This window comes from Phasianus colchicus, chromosome 9, assembly GCF_987193195.1.
Source record: "Phasianus colchicus chromosome 9, bPhaCol1.hap1.1, whole genome shotgun sequence".
Taxonomy (NCBI): Eukaryota; Metazoa; Chordata; class Aves; order Galliformes; family Phasianidae; genus Phasianus; species Phasianus colchicus.
The window spans coordinates 7,084,329-7,096,872 of record NC_143444.1 but is presented as its reverse complement, the minus strand read 5'-3'; the positions used below and the strand labels follow the sequence as shown (position 1 = coordinate 7,096,872).

At 38.9% G+C, this 12,544-nt stretch overlaps 1 protein-coding gene and 1 long non-coding RNA gene across 9 annotated transcripts in view; one reads left to right on the top strand and one right to left on the bottom strand.

Moving 5' to 3' along the window:
- The window catches only part of LOC116230435 (uncharacterized), a 64,917-nt gene that overhangs the window by 1,569 nt on the left and 50,804 nt on the right, over positions 1-12,544 (top strand). For all 6 annotated transcript variants that reach the window (XR_016469087.1, XR_016469085.1, XR_016469083.1 and 3 more), the window contains exon 2: positions 3,003-3,071. This is a non-coding gene — a long non-coding RNA (uncharacterized LOC116230435). The remainder of the gene's footprint in view (positions 1-3,002; positions 3,072-12,544) is intronic.
- Positions 1-12,544, bottom strand: part of RALGPS2 (Ral GEF with PH domain and SH3 binding motif 2) — a 133,851-nt gene that overhangs the window by 114,239 nt on the left and 7,068 nt on the right. Inside the window, exon 1 of one of the 3 annotated variants that reach the window (XM_031595581.2) lies at positions 2,610-2,708. The exons of 1 other annotated variant lie outside the window; for it this stretch is intronic. The gene's annotated coding sequence lies outside the window, so the exon portion shown is untranslated. Of the gene's footprint in view, positions 1-50; positions 122-2,609; positions 2,709-12,544 lie in introns of those variants that run through there. One more of the 3 variants, XM_090145995.1, reaches the window with a different exon arrangement.

The window sequence follows — 12,544 nt, the reverse complement described above, 5'->3', positions numbered from 1 at the left end:
CTCTGGGATTATGGTTATCCATTACTATAAAATCAAATGAATTTAGTTACCTTTAAGACAAGATTCCTGAGTACTGCAGAAGAGATACTCCTTAATCTTAGTTTTGGTAACTAAGGATTGGAAAGAGCACAGCTTACATTGTGGCACTTAGTTAGCACTTCATTAATTACTAATTACATAGCACTAGATAAAGTTCTTCTAACGAGCTGTGAATCTGAAACCAGCCATTAACATATAAAGTTGTTAGTTAAAAATAGTTTGATATGAGATATCCCAAAAGATAATTGCTAAAGCATACTGTTCCCTTCAGGAATTAATAATATAGTAGAATATATTTTAATATTTCTAAACATTCCAATATAGTAGACAATGTTTACATAGCTTGTAATTCCTACTTTTTATTTTCATTCTTTGGGTAAGTCATTTCATGGGTTGATTTGCATTTAGTTCACACTACTGCAGGGTTAGAGATGCAAAAGAAATGAAAATACTGCTAAATTTACTTCAAATTTTATGAGAATTAAATTGGTTTGTTTTGTTTTCCTTTGGAAGTGAACAGTCATTTCTCAAGTCATTTGTCATCACTATGCAGCTGTGCTACCTGCCTCCTTAATTTCGTTGCTTCCTGATATGGCAGTGCTTAAGTATACAAATCTAGCTTTATAAATGCAGTGCTTTACATTGTACAAGTAAATTTTGGAGTTCTAGTAAGATACACAGTCTTCAAAGCCCCCTCATATATATTCCTACTCTTTTGATCTGTCACTTTCTGGTGTCCTTGCTTTTGTAGTAGGTAAAGTAAGAGCCAGAACTGGATAAATGTAACATCTCTGTAACTATCATCATTTTCCTATTCCCTTAAAACTTTATATGCTCATCTTTTTTTCCTAGCTTTTAATAAGTGGATGACATTCCTGCTTCAATCACAAGAAAATACAAGTTTCAGTTGCTTCAGTTAAACATGAAAATAACCATAAGAAGTATTCTAATGGATAAAATCATCAGTCCTAGAGGAATCTGATTCTAATACACCCAACTAGAGACCCAACGTTTAGAGTTTTCAGTTGGAGAAAGGAAATGCTACAAGAATGTTTTATTCAGGAGTGTGTGTGTGCTTTGTGGCTGCTTTAGTTCAGTATTTCAACAGATGCACTAATATCTGCCCCCTAAAAGTACTGTGATTAATGTTAGAGCACCTCCTTAGGAATTCACATCTACTTGTTACTTGTGTTCAAGCAGTAATGAAAAGATGAGCTGGAGTCACAACCACAGCAGCTTGTACTGGTTGTTCTTCACATTTTTAAGATCACCATTTTTTAAAGAGTATATTAAAGCAGCAGCTTCTGAATTCTCCCAAGCACACGTGTGCATTTATATATATATACACACACATCCAAGCACATACACATGCTTTAAGAGGACTTCCTCTTCACATCTGCAAAGTATTGTTTTCCCAAGGTCAGCAGAAGTTCTTCCACTCCTCAGCAGTGAGGAGGCTGCACACAGATAACATGTTATTTCCTAACTGCCCTATATGCAACTTATAGATGTTTCCACAGGAAGACAATACAGTTTTTCCTGTGTTGCCTTCCTATTCCCCAGATGTACAAAAGTCAGGTTCTTGGTTCATGTTAGAGTCCTAAGAGGAGTTGTTTGTGATGGGAATAACGCTGGTAGCATCAGGGAGGGAGCTGAGGCAAAGAATGGATTGGCAGCACAGAGGCTGAATAATAACATCCTTCTTTTTGTGCTTTCCTAGCATCCCTGTACATCACTGCAGACTGTATGTCATTAGAGACAATGCCTGCAAACTGCTTAATAGAAAGCAAATCCCTCCACATTTTTTTTTTATGCTGTATATCTATCTAGACATTTTCCATAAAGAGTGGAGATGAATACCTATATGGTTTACACACAGAATGTAAGTAGCACAAACATGATGATTTACAACAGGTTTCAAAGACCATCTGATGGGAAAAGATCCCAAATATGGACAACAGCAACTGTTAATTGAAACTAGTCATATTTCATCTGTGTAAACAAAGTAATGATCATGTCTGCTACAAGCCTTCAAGAGATTTATCTTCCAGGCTCCCTAATATGGATACATCTGTCCCTTTCTTAAATCCTGTGTTCTTGCCATCTGCTCCATGATGCTTTTTTCAACCCCAAGCAGTGATTAAACAGCTATTTGGAGAAGAAATAAGTATTTTTTTTTTTTTACCAAAATGTTGAATAACTAAAAAGAAGTTTAAAAAAAAAAAAAAACAACAAAAACAACCACAACATAAAACCATATCCCTCTTGGATCTCCACTGATTCTGTTACATGAAGTGTTATTAGATAGATACTCAAAGTTTAATGCAATGTTTACATCTGACCATACAATAGGAGACATCACACCCACAGATTCTATGTAGTTTCATTATAGAGAGTAATAAATTAGCAGCAGATTAAGTTAATGCCATTTAGCTAATAAGCCAAAATATGATTAAGAGGTAACTTAACACGGGCAAATAAAGAAGTGCCCCTCTTTAAAAGGTATGAAACTTCCTAGAGTTCTTTACTTTAACAGTAGAAAGTAGTAAGTTTTGCTCCTGCATGCTTACCTCTCCATATTCTGGATTGCAGAGGGTGGAAGAAAGAGATGTAGCTCTCTCTTTTCTGCATGAGAAGAACCAAGAAGTGCAGTTGGGTAGATTCTGTCTTGCCTTGTGGGCAAAACCACAGCCTGCCTGGTCCTCATGTGGGTCATGTAAATTAGGGAAGCTCTTTATTTTACATCCATCATTCACTGCAGTCACACAAGAATCAGTCATAGTCCATCTTTTATTGCTCATTAGATGCCATGAAATCTGTGTAAACTGCTAGAGATCTGTCAAGCATTTTGTTACTTGTTAAGATAACAGCGCAGGGCAGTGATAGTACTGCCATAAATACACTAAAAAATTGAACTTGTCCTTTTACTGTAAGTTCCTCATTTAAAATTTTTTTTTTTTTAGATTGCTTCTTCTTCCTGTATACAAGAAATCATGGATTTCACCTTATTATTCCCTTGAACTTCACAGAAGGTAACCAGACTCCATATTTATGTTTCTTAGCCTTTGCTCTCTTGGCTGGTTTGCTACGCTCCTGATATCCTCTGCTCTTCTAATTGTTACTGCTTACAAACATGGGGAAATAAATAAGTTTGGTTATGTTGTTTTTTTTTTTTTTTTGCACTGTGAAACAATGCAGTGTCTTTTCAAAAATAATAAAAAGCAAAATCTAAAATGTCCCTTTTTTAATCCAAAACTAATAATCCTTGTCTGAAAAAAGTAATTACATCTAATAGCCTAAGTAGCTGAAGATCCATTGAAGGCCATTTATTAGTAAAGAGCATTTCAGTGAGGGATGTGGATGGCTCACCTGTTCAGCTTTATGTTTAATAAGTACCAATGCTTCAGTTACTTTGAGCAAGTAGAATAGATTGTTTTATAGGCAGTATTTTCAGAATTGCTTACATAAACATTCCAGGGAATGCTTTTGGGATGAGCAAAAGGGCAAGACATCATGTTTTGTAGTCTTGTGCTGGTAGGTCTTATATGCTGGTAATCTCTTCAACAACATTTGATAATGCTGTAATATTTCTTTGAGAACATTACTGCAGGTGCAGAACATTACTGCAAAGTGGCTTGTCAGGAGCTGAAGTTTGGTGTTGTAAAGGACACTGATGATATGCTCTTATATGAAAATTAGAAACCCGGGTTGTAATACAGTTTTAGATTCTCATTTGCAGGTGAAAAAAAAAAAAGAGGTAGAGATAATGTCTCAGACACTCCCTTGTTTTCCAAGTTCTCCCATTTTTGTTGTGCATGAGACATTATCAATATGAACGAGTTTAGTTACAGAAGCAGGACATGCAGGGGATGCTGAAGGTTAGGACTTAGTAAACAACATTCAAGATCATTTGCAGTAAAAGAAAAAGATGAAACAACATTTAGTAAAAGACCTGAAGGTTTCAATATTCTTTACCAGAGCTGTCTGAGAAACCTGAATTCTAGGTCTGAATTCTCTGCTAAACCATGAAACAATTTTCATACCAGTACAAATACTATGGGGAGTGTAGAGACATCTCAAACTTTCACTTTAAACCAAAAAAGAAGAATCATGCCACTGTCACTGCCTTATAACATCACTGCTGAGAATCACTTTAAAATATATCCTTAAAGTAAATAAAAAGTCAGTCTCTATGGAGGCAAGGCTTGTTTCATGAGAAAAATCATCTGACATGTAGCACTTGGACTGGAAGGTCTAATGTTTATAAATGTGTCTCAGCTGGAGACAGCTGCTGAACTTTTGAAATTTCGAAGAGATTCTTCCTGTATACTCTGGAAAGGCTTCAAAGTACAGTCAGCAAGCAAATTCAAGAAATACAATGGGTGTTTTTTAGCAAGTGTTCACCTCAACTACTGCTCTATGCCACGTAATATCAGAAAAAAACCCACACGCCCGAGAATCAGAGGAGTATTACATCTCACAAAAAATGCACGTCCATTTTAAATCAGCCTTTGAGAGTTGCATGAGAAAATACTTTGACAACAATCATTCTAAAGTGATGGTGAATTTGAGTATTTCATTCTGTACTACAGCTCATCACATCGCCCTTGCCAACACACTAACTGAACACCTCTCAGCACGTTACAGACAACAAAAATTTGACAGATTTATTATCTTGTTCTTTCCCTGGAGGAGAACTGTAAAAAAGCTAGCTTGTTTTGTTACTCTTTGTCTTTTAGATATAGCTACAGATGCTTTTAGTTTTCACCAGTGAAGATAAAGTGTAGTGAGAAATCAGCAAGTTTCACAATGGTCTTAATTCACACAGGAATTCTTTCTAAGGACTCACCTTGTCTTTCCCTCTCTTCTGCATAGATTAAATTTATATAAAAACATAGCTGTATCATCTATGACAGAAAGATCCTTTGTGACTAATGAACATGGTAAATTTTGCTTCCAGACTTGATGTTTTCATAGAGAAATACTGAGCTTAGATCACTGAGTAAATTCAGCTCAGAATGAACACTTTTAATATAATATTTTAACGATGCAATATTCTGCAGTAAGGCAATGCAGAGAAAGTTTGATGTACTCCTCATTACTCACTCCGTTCGTGTTGCATCCATTTTTTTTTAATAGTTGGCATTTCAGAGCTACTATTCATTACACTGTTGCTTGTCATATGTAATAGCCCCCATTCTCTCTGTCTGATAATTTACAAGCTACAGTCCAAATCTCCCTGACAGGGAGAAGGCTGCCAGAACTGAATGCAAGTTGTACTTGGGATTCACAAATAGTTATTATCCACATACAATTAATAATTCATGAACCTTGGATAGCTTTTGGATACCAGTTAGCCAATGGCACTAAAAATAGCTGGGTAAAGGGAAGAGCTTTGGGGCTGTCCATGGAGGTCAAGACATCATGCTGAGCACAAAAAGAGGTCACATAGAACAGGCAAGACACACATACTATTTTTGTGAGTGTGCTTGTATAATGATAGAGAAATGAATAGGAAGGCACAGGCTGCCCAAGGAGGTTGTGGATGCCCCATCCCTGCAGGCATTCAAGGCCAGGCTGGATGTGGCTCTGGGCAGCCTGGTCTGCTGGTTGGTGACCTGCACATAGCAGGGGGTTGAAACTGGATGATCACTGTGGTCTTTTTCAACCCAGGCCATGCCGTGATTCTGTGATTCTATGAGATGTCTTTGCATGGGTGGAAAATACAACAGTTTCTCATACCTGGACAATCATGACTTTAACATGCTATCCTAGCAATCTGAATTTGGGAAGTCTAAATCAAGAGCATCTCAAATGACTTTTCTGGAGATAAGGGAAACACAATGCAATGCAGAATTTTAGGAGGGAGCTTTCAGAAGATGGACTTAAAATTAAGCATGAGGTGGACTTCAGTTATGGGCATAGTCCAATAAAAATTGAATACTGTACAAGCACTATAGAACTAAACAAAACATATAGGGAAAAAAAGCTAACAGAAAATACAATCGTATTTTCAGTAATAGATTCTTAGCTAAATACTACTTTGCGTTTTGGCTTCTGGCTTAATAAAATAATAAATAAAAGAGGATTGGAAAGAAGAATCTAAAAGAACTACAAGAACAACACGGTAAGAGAAGACTATGAAACAAGAGAAATGAAAACTAGTGTATCAAAGTGCTTTGATCTACAGGTGAGAATGATACACAACTATCCTATCTGCATTATCACCGTCCAGTGATGTGCCACGTTACTGCAAAGTGCCACTTCTTTGGCTCAAGGAACTCTGTGCTATAGGACGAATGGTTGAGCAGATGAAACAAATAGCTTAGAATATTTGTGTACAGATTAGACACGTGAAGTATAGTATTAGTACACATATAGTAACAACATGCTGACAGGGAGAATAACTGCAAGAATTAGTGCCAGTGATGCTTCACAGCATAAACTGATCACTGACAGGAGAAATTTCTCTTCTTTATATATTTTGCATAGAGTTCCGGTACACTGCCTTCTCTGTAGCATTAAATATGGGCTCCTGCTAGAGATAGAGAAGATCCTCAAGAATAACAGCCCTTGGTTCTGTTCCTTGTTTTTTATTACCAGTTATTTATAGCATATTATTAAAAAGTCAGACTGTACTGATTTTGTTTTGAGACAGAGAGAACAAATGTGCATATGTGAGATTTATGCCATTGTGTATTTGGAAAATGAAGAGAAAGTTGCTCTGTTTCTCCCTTCTGTTTCTGAATCCTGTTTGAGATAAATGTTTTTGGTTTGGATTCACACAGGTGGGAAACATCTTTCAAGACCTTTCCGTTTCAATTTAATCTATTCCTTCTGATGGTTTCCTTCTATTCTATTAAGTAACTAGAGGCAGGTATTTAAACTAATTGCTGCACAATGAACCATGAGAAAAGGCAGCAGTTAGATGGATGCTTATAAGGCAGGAGGTTCAAAGGAGACTGACAGGATATTGCCCCGTTTGCAGCTCTTATCTGTCGAAAGCAGCAGAACAGAATTAGGGCAATTAGACCTACTAGCTGGTTTACTGACCTTTAAGAATAAAGGGAATAAAAATGCCAGTGTGTGATAAAGCAGGCAACACTTGTAAAACACCATCAGGGCATGCATAACAGCTCACAAAACATTCTTAAGAAAAATATAATTTTCCACTTCTGTTTTGTTAAGTAAGATATAAAGGGAGAGCACTACTGACAGCGATACAGAGTTAGCTTTTCAGGAAAGCACACAGGGCCAGACCTTGCCTCCTACATCTGCACATGTTTTTTGCTCTTCAGGCCCATGGAAACGGGCCAGGAAAATTAATTGGCAGAGGACTGTGTTATCTCTTCTGCATAGTTCCCATGTAGTGTCTCAGAGAAAGACCATGCAGCGAGGGAGCTGACAGGAAAAGCAGCCTGCTGGGGAAAACTGTCCTTGTCTCCCACGGATCCCAGAGGATATTCCAGATTTGAGTGGGACATCTCTTTCTTGTTGATCTGAGACGATCTGAAGAACTCTGTCACTGAGATTTCCTTCTATAGCTGAAAAGCAAGGGTTCATGTGGGTGTCAGGTTTTTTACATACAGTGTAAGTTCTGGGCAGAAGCATGAATGCTGATGTAATGACAGCTTTCTTAAACTAAGAAGCAACGATAGGTTACTGCTTGCATACTAGGTCATCAGGCCTAGTATCAGCTGCCTCAGAAATATTGTAGAAGAGGATTTGATCTTGGAAAAGGGAGCCAAGGACATCATGAAGTGCTGGCTTGCTCCCACACAACCCACTCCTTCCCCTACTACATGCCCCTCCCCTACCTTTTGTTTTAGGAACAGTACTCAAGGCTCTCAGTACTCAAGAAGGAAGGAGGATGTCTTTAGGAGATGCTCATCTTCCCCTTTAATGTCTTATGAATGGAAAGCTATGATCCAACCTGCTGAATTACAGAAGAAATAACAGTCTATTTTCTTTTCAGATCCCCATTAAGTAAAAATGTACATCCTTCTTGTTGAGCGGAAAATCCCACGAAGCAGGAAAAAACAGTCTGGAGTTTGCACTGATAGATTACTTAAAAGTGCCTCTCCAGTTGGGGTCTGCAAGGCACGTAGAAGGGTCAGAGCCCTCGTATTCTCAGCCCCTTGGCTCTCAAGGGAATTCTGCATCACTTCCATTAAGAGTCATTGGAGTCCTCTCCCCTCCTCCATCATTTCCTGCTCCCTTCACTTTCTTTACTGCTCCTGCAGCATGGCTCGCTAAGAAACTGTACTGCTGTTAGCTCCCTCCATACGGCTGTGCACTAATCCCCCCTCCCACACATCCATGCAAAGAGGGGAGAATCTATAGATGTAGAAGAAAGGCCTTTCTGAGCCGTCTGCTATCTAGGTTACATCTGGTGAGCAAAAGGTGCAAAAGAATCATGCTAGGCAGCATTACAACTTTACTCCCTGTTCCTCACAACATCTGCAGTGCTTCCAAGTACCTGAATCTGCAAAGGAAGATTTCTGGGGGAATTTTATTACTGAGAGAGAGCTAATAATCACCCTTCTTCTCCACTTAGAATCTTAAACTATTTTTCACACTATTTTTAATTATTGCTTCTGCTCCCTTGCCTGTTCTGTTTGGTCAAAAGAAGAGTCAAACCTGGAATTTACTGAAACGTGAAGGGAGGTGAAAAATCAAGTCACACAGTAACTTTCTGAAAAAAACCTTCTGTCTCTGTCTATTTACATTGAAGCTTTTTTTCACATCCTAAGGAAACATGTCAAGAAACATGCCATTTGTCAGCAGCTTGCGATAGCAGGCTGTCAGCTCACTGCCTAGCAACTCACACTGCATCGGGATACCCTGGCACTACATACACTGTCATGTCTCATTGCTTAATGCTCGCCTTGATGCTGTCTCACTCGCTAACAACATGTTACATCAGGTTCCTCACTTGGGAGATACTGAGCTGTGTTGGCTGGCCCAGTGAGCTCAGCTAATGACACCAATAGGAAAAGCAATATAATGGCTTATCTAAGTAGCAGATTTACTACGCCACCGAAGTCACAATGTATTGACACAGGATTTTACGTTAAGCAGAAACTCAGCATTGGTGCAGCATGAGCATCAGGCTCCTTGAAATGTCAGAAAGCATTTTAAAACGTATTGCTCGCAACCAGTTGGTGATTTTCTGTGAAATAAAACTATAATCTTTGAACTAGGAAAACAACAACAACAACCAAATGTATAAATTTTGCTTTACCCATGCAACAGTAGCTTGGTTGTGTGACTTGGTGATTAAATGAGATGAATAGCATTTAGACTTTATCTCCTAGGTAGAAAATCAGAGGTTTTAGCCTCCTCAGTGACAGCAAGACACACAGGGGACTTGGGCTCTCAGATGACTGCCACGTGCTACTGATTGCCATCTTGCAGGTGATGGCTTCCCCCTCCCAGGGCAGTCTGTCCTGCAAAGCTTCTGTTGTTATTTAGAGGAATAGGAGGAGCACAATTCTGTATTATCGAAAAAGCTTTTAGAAGACATAAAAATCCCTTGACTTTGCTTCTATGACTTAAACTCACTAAAAACTAGCCAGATCTCAGAGGTCACAAGAATGCTGATTTTGCAGGTGAAAGTCTTTGAAAAACTCCCTGTGCTGTTTGTAACACAGCTGTGGTAGGGCCTTGGATTCCCACAAGTATTTCAACGAGATTTTTAGTTTTTGGTTTTTTTTCCACAAACCACTAATGCTTTTTTACGTAGGTCAAGGGTTTTGAACCACAATCTATAATATAATACTGAAGAGATGACTTAAGTAAAAAGCACACCAAGTAAAATAGAGGTCTTCTCTCACTGCCTCTTTCCGTAAGACATGAAAATCAAGAAAATTACTCCACGCTTGTGGATTTTATGTACATATACACCATGGAATTGTCTCTGCTCACATACCTTTTAAATTGCCTGCACACTAACATACAAATGCAGAGAACCTTTCAAAAATGCACGCCTTAATGCAGTCAGTGTAGCGAGGGACATTATCGCATCTGAAAAATGGAAAACAAAATCTCCAGTTTGATGAGACTGATAGAATAAAGCAAAACAGAGTTAAAACCAATACATGATTACAGAGGTAAAGCAGTCACAGGAGGGAGTCTGTTCACAGCAGAACAGTCACTGAAGCCACCCTACTGATCACCTCCATCACAAATAGAGCCCTACTGGTTTAGTTAATGCCCACAAAGCTCTGTGCAGAACTCTCAGCTGTGAGCAGTAATCACTAAAAATTTGTCATCGCTAAAAAATTAAAGCTCCTCCCAAAGAGCACATGAATGCATTCTCAGCGAGTCTCATTTATGCTTCTGTTACTTTGTGCATCTTGATGTCATTAGTCATCAAGGCATCAAATATCCCTGACCAAGTGACAAATCCTGTGCATCAAAGGCAGAAGATTCTCTAAAGTAAGTGTTTCCATTGTACCTAACATACCGCATAATACAATGGGCATAGAAAGCCAGATAATTCTTTAGAAGCCCCAAATCCACAGAATCCTAACTGGAAGGCATCATAGTGCTTTTGGAATTACCCAAATCATAGAATGGTTTGGGTTGGAAGGGACCTTACAGGCCATCTAGTTCCAACTCACCTGCTATAAGCAGGGACACCTCCCTCCAGACCAAATTGCATATATACATTTTTTTCTTCAATAAGCTCTATTTAATATGATAATTCTCCTGAACACCATGTACACAAGTAGATTTTCCATATGAAAAAAAACAATCATTCTAATTTTTGTATCAATCAGAAGATAAAGAAAGTCAGTTAGTGAAGATGGTTTTATTGGATCCATTGCATTTAAGGATGCAACATGGCAAATGTGTACACTTGGCTGGTTACATCTCAGCTGGGGATTGGGTAACTGTTACAAAACAAATAAATACTAACAGGACCCTTGTGAGTGCAACTCCAGAAATCAATGCCCTAATTCCTTTAGGAAAGTGACACTATTATCTTCTGATAAACAAACAAAAAGGATATAAAAGAATTTTCATATTAAACAAAGAAGAAACTTGCAATGTTATTTTTACCAGCACACGCCTTCATTTGCCTTAGGAAGGTTTCAGTAAGAACCAAAACAGAAGTGTATACCTTACAGCATTTTATGTGCTTGGCAAATCAGCAGCTCTGTAAACTCTATCTTCTATATCACTTTCCTGAAGCCTACTTATCCTAAAGTGCATTAAAAGCATTTGCACAGATGCAGGAAAGTACTGTACATGTGATTCTTATGCTTAACTTTGACTAGAAAATAAAGCAAATGTAGTAGTGCATGTTTTGTAGCCTTTGGAGCATGGTACATTTAACACTCAGTTACCTACCTGACTTTTTAATTGCAACATGTCTAGACAAAGACCAATGTTAATCACTGCATCTTTCTCTCACTACATTCTATGTACATTCATATAAATAGCACTTGCACTCCTGGCAGACACATGTAGACATACACACAAATCACCACTTGCAGTACACTCTGTAGGCTGTCACCAACATGTCATTTTTTATCAGCATTATTTTCAAGTAGGGATGGAATGATTCAAATAAGGGAGGTTGACATTCTCGAAAGATTATCCAGGAAAATATATAATCATTTGCCAGAAAATAAACGCAGAGACTACTTGGGCTTTAAGCAGAACTGTGTCACAGATCATTCATCATCATTTTGCTGACCCAGTTAATTTTCCAGTTCCATAAAAGCTAGGTTTTTTTTTGTGCCTGTTTGTTGAACAGGCCAATCCAAGTTGACATGTCTCAGATTTGACCCAGCATTTCCATGGGTAGCTCATCATGCCATCTCTTTAGTCTCCCTTCCTCCTTGCTCAGACAAGCAGGGCATTGAGGAGGATTTTCTGCCTGGGAACACCTGGTCATGGCAGCGACTTGCTGCTAAGTAGGATGAGAACACAACATTGGTCAGGCTCTGGCACAGCTGCCCAGGGAGCTGGTGGAGTCCCTGTCCCTGGAGGTGTTCGAGAACCATGGAGATGTGGCACTGAGGGAAGTGGTTAGTGGGGATGGTGGGGATGGTTTGATGGTTGGACTTGGGGATCTTACAGGCCTTTCCCAACTGTAATGATTCTATGATTCAAAGTCCAGTGGCAGCCTCTGCACTCGTCCTAGATACACTGGGCTCAACTCCAGAACATGCCACATTCCCCTGAGGGCAAACAGACTTGCCAGCAATGACTTGATTCCTTTTGCAGCAGGCAGCAGATTGGACCTAAGGAGCACATCACAGCTGTTTTAGCTGCAGCAACCCCAGGGGATCTGCAGGATGTGACAACATTCCAGCCTTTTCACTGCTTGCTCTTTACTACACCGGAGGAGAAATGAGGGTAATTCCCAGCTGTCTACACATCTCTACTTTTTTTCCAGGGCTCTCTTGACACCTGGAAAATCCTTTTACAGCCACACAGCTTTAGGACTGCTTGGTGACGTCCTGCAGCTCTGGGTCTCTGAGCTGGGCTT